Below are 7,685 nucleotides of genomic sequence, written 5' to 3'. Positions count from 1 at the left end.
TGTAAATTCTCTTGTATTTTCTCACGCATTAATCTAAGCCTGTCACTAGGGTCCAAGACAAAAACTTCATTGTCGTTCAAACTCTCTAACCTCCGTGCCAGTGCATAATCAGCCTTGTTTGTAAACATATCAAATCCGAAGAGTGTGAAGTATGGTGAGACTCCTCTCGCAAGGTGCACTGCACTCCGAAGAGAACACTCAATCTCGGTTAGGTATAAATCCCAATCCCTATGGTCATTTTCTAAATATGATCTGATCGCAGCTAACACCGATTGGTTTGCCCTTTCGGCGGCATTCGATTGCGGTGAATAAAAAGCTGTTTTTAGGTGTCTAACTCCGTACGCTTCTAATAGTTCCGAGAACTGTTTCGATACAAATTGTTTACCGTTATCGGAATGTACGATTTCCGGTACGCCGAACTTATGAAAAATTTCTTCGGTTAAGAACTTAACCACATTACTCGCGGTAGCTTCGCGCATTGCCTTCAAAAAAATGAACTTTGAAAAATGATCAATAATGATAAAAATAAAACAGTTGCCGCGTTTCGACCTCGGATATTTGCCTAAAAAGTCAATGTATAATTTCTGAAATGGGCGAACTGTTACCACCTCTTTTCCGATCCCTGGCTTTAAAATTGCATTACAAGGATTTGTTTCCTTACAGGTCTGGCATTCTCGCACAAAGTTGCGAACCTGTACCACCATGTTAGGCCAATAGTACAACCTCCTAAGTCTGTGTAGAGTTTTCGCCATACCCCCGTGCGCAGCTATCTCTGGACAGTGTGCGTTTTCAATGAGAGTTGACGTCAAAGCTTCAGGGACCCACAATTTCCACTCATTTTCCTCTAATTCTACATTTTTAGGCAAAAACCTTTTAAAAACCATGCCGTCTTCTACTTTTAGATCAGGCAACCTATCTGTATTGTTTTCTATCGTGTTGATTAATTCTTTATATTCCTTCGATTCGAATTCAACGGTATCCATATTTGCTATTGGAGATTCTGTGATCTCTGCTATACAACGCGAGAGCGTATCCGCCACTATATTGTCGGCACCTTTACGGTGTTCTATTTCGAAATTAAAAGCTTGTAGTTGTAATGACCACCTAGCTAGTCTTCCATTTAAATCTTTTAAAGACATTAGCCATTTAAGGCTAGCGTGGTCGGTCACTATTGTAAAGGGCATTAAGTCAATATATGGTCGAAATCTCTTGACGGCCATCACCGCCGCAAGACATCCCTTCTCCGTTGTACTATATTTTCTTTGACATTCGTTGAACTTTTGTGAAAACTATGCGATTGGCTTTTCTGTATCATCACTTTCTTTTTGGTAGAGTACTGCACCCAGACCATAATCAGATGCATCGCATTGTATGAAAAATCTTTTTGAGAAATCAGGGTGTCTGAGAACTGGAGCACTTGTGAGTGCTCTCTTCAAGCTATTGAATGCTTCCACTGCTTCTTCAGACATTTCGAACTTTCTCCCCTTCTTCAACGAATCTGTCAAAGGTGCTGCCATTGTGGCGAAATCTTTTATAAATCTCCTATACCATCCTGCAGTTCCGAGGAAACTGCGCACCTCTTTTACCGTTTTTGGAACAGGGATTTTCTGTATTGCTTTGACCTTCTCAGGATCTGTCTTTAACATCCCGCCTCCTACAATATAACCTAAATATAGCAATTCTTTAAAACAAAATTTCGATTTATTCAACCCAATCGTAAGGTTTGCGTCTCTTAAGCAGATGACGACTTCTTGTAAAATTCGAAGATGTGAGTCAAAGTCAGGAGCGATGATTAATAAGTCATCCAAATAGATAAAAACATTTGACTTTAGTCTTTGTGGAATGACACGGTCCATTAGGCGACATAGTCTTTGGGCCGCATTGCACAATCCAAATGGCATTGTAACGAATTGGTAGAGTGGACGTCCAGGCACGGTAAACGCGGTATAAGGTTTACTAGCTTCGTCTAGCTCGATTTGCCAAAACGCGAACTTTAGGTCGACGCTACTTATAAAGTGTGTGTCGTCAATGCGACTTAATATCCCCTCTATATTTTGTAAGGGGTATGCGTCTTTTACAGTGACGGCGTTTAGTTTACGAGCGTCTAAACAAAAGCGATTTTTCCCCGGCTTCCTCACCACTGTCGTTCGGTTACTCCAGGGGCTCTCACTCTCCTCTATAACGCCCAACTCCAACATTTTGTCGACCTCCTCATATACGATGGCTTGCATTGCCGGCGAAAGAGGATAATGTCGCTCCTTAATAGGTACTGCTTCGTCGACTAACTTTATTGTATGCTTTTCCAAGCTAGTTCGTCCTAACCCGTGATCTTCATATGTCCTAAACTCTTTTACTACTTTTTCTAAACGTTCTTTCTGCTCTGGCGTTAAACAGTGTAAAACCCGACGTTCGTTCCTGTCTTCGTCAGATACCAACTCTTGCTCTATTTTTGTTAGATCTATTTCATCCACGGTAATAACTTCAGGTGCCAACTGAAACGCCCTCCAAAAGTCGACTCCGAGGTAGATCTTTTGTTCGAGATATGGGCATAAAAAAAATGTAATTTTTTGTTCCGCTGTATTAAACTTTACCGGTAAAGTTATTTTGCCTAAGACATTATGTCTGCGGCCGCCTGAAGTTGTGACAGAAGACACATAACGTTCGATAGGAACTCCTAATCCTTCTACAAACTCCCGACAGCCACGGCCTAGAATACTGACGGAGGCGCCAGTATCTAGTAAGCCGCGTGTTTGTATGCCCTTTATATCTATATCCGCATACACACGCGGGTCTGTTGTACTTATTTTCCTAATAGATGCCACTACCTTCTGTCGGAGTTTTTTCCTCTTTTTAAATCGTTCCCTTGCCTTCTGAATTTTACGCGAAACTGCCCGACGTCCCATAACAATGCTTTCTGCAAAAATTCTTTCCCGAGTTTCGAGGTATTTCCTAAGTCGTTCTTCATAGGATATCGTATTTTCCTTTCCTGTCTTTGAGGGCTTTACGGTTTTTGTGTTTTTATTGAAAATGTAAATATCAGTTGTAATTGCTGATTCTATATACGGTTCTGTATTTGTTGACGCGTCTACTTTGACGAGGTTTGGGTGGAGCGCGATTCCCCCGTCACAATCGCGTTCCTCAAAGCGTTTCCCGCTGGGTTACACATTGGGCATTTAGGAGTAATAACATCCTGTTTGCCACATTTGTAACAGAAAATGCGCCGTTGAAGCGACATGCATTCGGTGAAGAAGTGGCCGTCAGCGCCACAATTCCAGCACGAAACGTTTCTACGGACGCCCGCCTGCTTATTTGAAGACTGATGGCGTATTTCCTCCACGGTGACTTGACCCTCATCACCGGGAGTAAAACGCTCATCATCTTCAGATTGGTAAACTTCATTCACATATTGTGTGCGTGGCGTAAAAGTACTCAACGGGGTGCGGTCACGGCGCGGAAAGCATCGCTCGACCTCCTTACATTCCATTCGTAATTGGTCTAAGGAATATGCCGAAATAGGGTAGACCATTTTAGCTAACGATTCGCGCAAGTTCCCTTTTACTAATCGTACTATCTCGTATTCGGGTATCGGATTTTTGAGTCGCGAACGTAAAATACCAACTGCGTGAAAATACTCGTCGATATTTTCTCCAGGCCTTTGCTTCCTCTCTGTCAATTCCCTGAGGATCTCGAAATCTGTACGTTGTGATGAAAATTGGCGTAGCAGCGCGAGCTGTAAACTCGGCCAATCGACTCTGCCGTGCGACTTTATATAAAGCCAGTACCACTCGCGTGCTTCACCGCTCAGCAATCGATGGAAATCGCGTATTATTTCATTCCATGTACACCCGTATTGACCTTTTAAATACTCTAATCGAAACATAAAATCTTCCACCGGCATCTCATCGCGGTGCCCTTTAAAATCTAGTCCCCATTTTTCTACCTTAATCTCAGGCCTGGCAAGTTCCCTATTCCTCAGTCCCGACGCCTCTTGACGTCCGGCAGAGATAGCTGCAAATTCTCCTTCCTCGACAATTTGTGGTTGACGAACTGGTGATGGGTTGTTGCGCGTGTAGGCTGCTGCACTACTCATTTTGTGATTGTTGTCTCTATTACCGTTACCATTATTTATGTCGGCATGCGTAGCTAAATCGACGGAGCGCCTAGAATTACGAGATTCAATACTCGAATTGTGTCTTCGTCGTTTATTGTTCCGGTTACGTGCCCTATCGTTACCCCCTGACGGATCTAACGCTGTACCCGTATTTGGAGTTGCCCTAGTTAATTCCGGTAAACTCTCACGAATTTCCGTCAGAATCGCTTGTTCGCCTCGACCATCAATTCTTTTAAAATTGGTGCTAACTCATCCCTAAGCCCCCGAGGGTTGCTTACAGAAGCACGATTTAGTTCGACAGTATTGGTAACAGTAGGTGGTGGGAAATTCAGGTTAGACGGTGGAGCTGGTAATGGTTGCGATTGCTCCCTCGGCGCTTTCGAAATCGTACCGGTGTTCTTCTTTAGCTCTGCTGAAAGGTTATCAGTATTCGCTTGCCTACTCCCTCCGCCTGCGGCTACGGCTGTGTTACCGCCCCCGAATCGATCAGAAAGATCTATAAAGGTAGTGTCGTGAGAGTTCGCCATATTAGATGATTTTAGTTTATTTAATTGTTTAGTCTTGAATCGGGTGTTACAAGGTTCAAAGCGACCCATACGATTGGTGTTTTACCCCTATCGTACCGTCTATTTTTTTTTTAGATTTATTTCGCAAAAAAAAATTAATCTGATTTCCGCTCAATTTCAAAAAAAAACTTCGATCGCTACTTCGACTTCCAAAATCCTATCCGTATGTTTAACTTGTTTCCCCTAAAAAAATTATTTATAATTTCAATTCAATTTCAGAATATTTGACTTTAAATTGTTTCCCGCAAAAAAAAGGAGGCAATTCGATTTCAAATCTGATCGCAAAAATTGTTTTCAAACAAGATGTTTATAGCCAAAAAAAATTTATCGTTTAATTTCGTTCGTTTTCGAAGATCAGTTTCAACTATTTACTTTGGATGTTCCCTCAAAGAAAATTGTTTATAATTTGAATTCTATGTCAAACTCTTTGACTTCAAATTGTTTTCCAAAAAAGTATTAACAATTTCAAATTTCACATATATAGGTTTGGGTGGGTTCAGATAACATTCAGGCCTATCAAAAAAAATTTTTTGATGCTAGGAGTCATTGGAGCAAACTCTTGCGTTCCTACGAGGGTGTATGCACTTCAGTATTCCAAAAAAAAATCTATATGTGGATCTGTTCTAAAATTCGCATACATTATGCAACACTAGCTTTATGCAGCTGACCGCTTGAGGTCATAATGTATAATTTCCATAATTACGGAGCAACATATTAACAAAAAAACTTAATAAGGACTTCCCTTTTATCTGAAGCTAAAAAAAAAAGATTGATTGTATTGTAATGAAAGAAAAATAATTTTTAGTAAATTATAAAAGATGCAAATAGTCGGCCACCCTAATGCGGCTATGCCATCTATGGGCTATTGCTAGGGTCTGCCAACTCCTGTCTCGGTGCATTTAAATTTTCGGATCAAACACCATGAATAAGTCACCGAAACAGGGTGTTGGTCGCATACGGCCAGACCCGTTTAAATCGATGATTGCATACGTGAAAAAATATGTATATTTATAATATAAAAATTGAAATATATTTATATGAAATGAGCTTTGCTACTACTAACGACTTAGATGTTGATTTCGAATTTAAAATTTGCTCATTGCCGGGCGCCTATTTCAATCAGCGGCGCTGCTGTACAATCCTCACGATAACATTTTACTTTATCACCATACATATGTATATGGTATTTAAAACAAATTTCTTTTGGGTGGCCGCTATACTAAATATAGCGGCCCCCTCTCTATGCTTTCGTTTGGGCGCCATATTAATAATTATTGTCACGTACACCTTTTAGGGGTGAATCCGCCCCTTTGCGCAATCAAGGTGGAATGTCCCCCAGCTAGCTCAGGGTGAGAGGTCGGGGCCCTTAACCCTTGTCCACCTTGATGCGGGGCGGATGTCACAATCATCATCATCTGACTTCCGTGCATTCCCCTCGCAGAAAGCCCACCCTACCTTGGGCCGCTCGAGTTTCTGCCTGGCAGCGAGTCCCCTTTTTCTCTGCTCCAAATGACCCTACATACTCACCCTAATGTCATCTTCACCCACCCCAGCCGATTAAATTAGCACGCCATTGTATCCTTCTTCTTTTCAACTTCAATCTAGCATATTATTTATTTAAAATATCTTAACTTTATACAAAACTTCAATAAAATTACAACATTATACTTATACATACAACCGTTTATCATCACACAAAGAACTCGTAATGTTGAAAAAAAACGTATATGTGAAAATTCGCAAAATAAAATTTTCATACAAATGGTTTACATAAACCCCATATACATCATTCTGACAAAAGAACATCTTAATTTATGATGAATTTGACACCAAATCGCATTACCACATTAAAATCTACATCGGTTAATAAAAAAAATGAAACTGTAAAATATTCTCTTAGGCCTTTCTGCCACCAAAGTAGGTCAAACTTTTATGCGCTCAATAGGAGCGAAATACGAAATAGATTCAATACCCTACTGCCTACCTAACAGAGCTCTATTATGAAGGTTAAGGGAAATTGGTGTGAGCCAGTTCTTTCCAGCTATTGCAAAAAAAAAAAACGGAGGTATGGATTTATTTAATTTTAGCCATTTGACCCCCTTTTGGTCACGGAACAGCACTTTACAATTTATACCTTGATTTTATTCGACTGTACACACAGTTTGATTCGGACACAAAAAAAAAAACTAAACCTAGCCTACCCTCATACGTATATTAACGTTGCGACCTTTTGCTTGCTTTAATTCCCAGTTTTCTTGAAAGGTGAGTTGATGCACTCAACACTCCTGATTGCCGTCTTCGATAATCATATTTGTACAGAAAAGCGTTATGGCATTGAAATTATGGTAGGTATTGATACAAATTTATGGTAACGAATTATCCCTGGCGCTATGCAGAAGCACTCATGATTGGATGTGATACTGCTTCCTACAGGAGGAACGAAAGATTTGATTTAGTATAAACATTGCTGGAGGATTATACGCCGATTTGGCGTTCACGCTCCTCAGGCCATAAATGCGCACCTCCGTGTTATGTCCAAAGACAAACATTAGGGTGGATGTAATACAAAAAATTTATCCCAAAAAAAAGGAATTTACACAGAAAAAAAAATTATCACAAAAAATGTTAATTCATAGAAATTCAAAGAGGTGGAGTGGGGATTTATACTCACTGAAATCCGGGACTGCATACGCATTATGCCAGGTCCGGATTTCTGGGGAGGATTCGTGACCGATGTCGAAGTGGAGGTTACGCGAACTCCAAATGGCGCGAAATTCCCTATATGCACACAAAAAAAGTATAGAATTCTATGACTCACCAGATCCAGGATATTCCACATCGTTTATGCCGCGTTGGCTCCTGCCTGAATTTAAAATTTGTTTGGTTGCCCGAGCGCGCGATTGGTAAATGGCTTTTTGCCTTTTAATGGATTTTTTTCTTTTTTTTGTTTAATTTTTATACAAAAAAAAACACCACTTTACGTTTTTAATACAGCAACGGGTTTAACT

Source organism: Eurosta solidaginis, chromosome 1, assembly GCF_040869045.1.
Source record: "Eurosta solidaginis isolate ZX-2024a chromosome 1, ASM4086904v1, whole genome shotgun sequence".
Taxonomy (NCBI): Eukaryota; Metazoa; Arthropoda; class Insecta; order Diptera; family Tephritidae; genus Eurosta; species Eurosta solidaginis.
The sequence above is the reverse complement of the archived record's forward strand: the minus strand, read 5'-3'. Positions refer to the sequence as shown.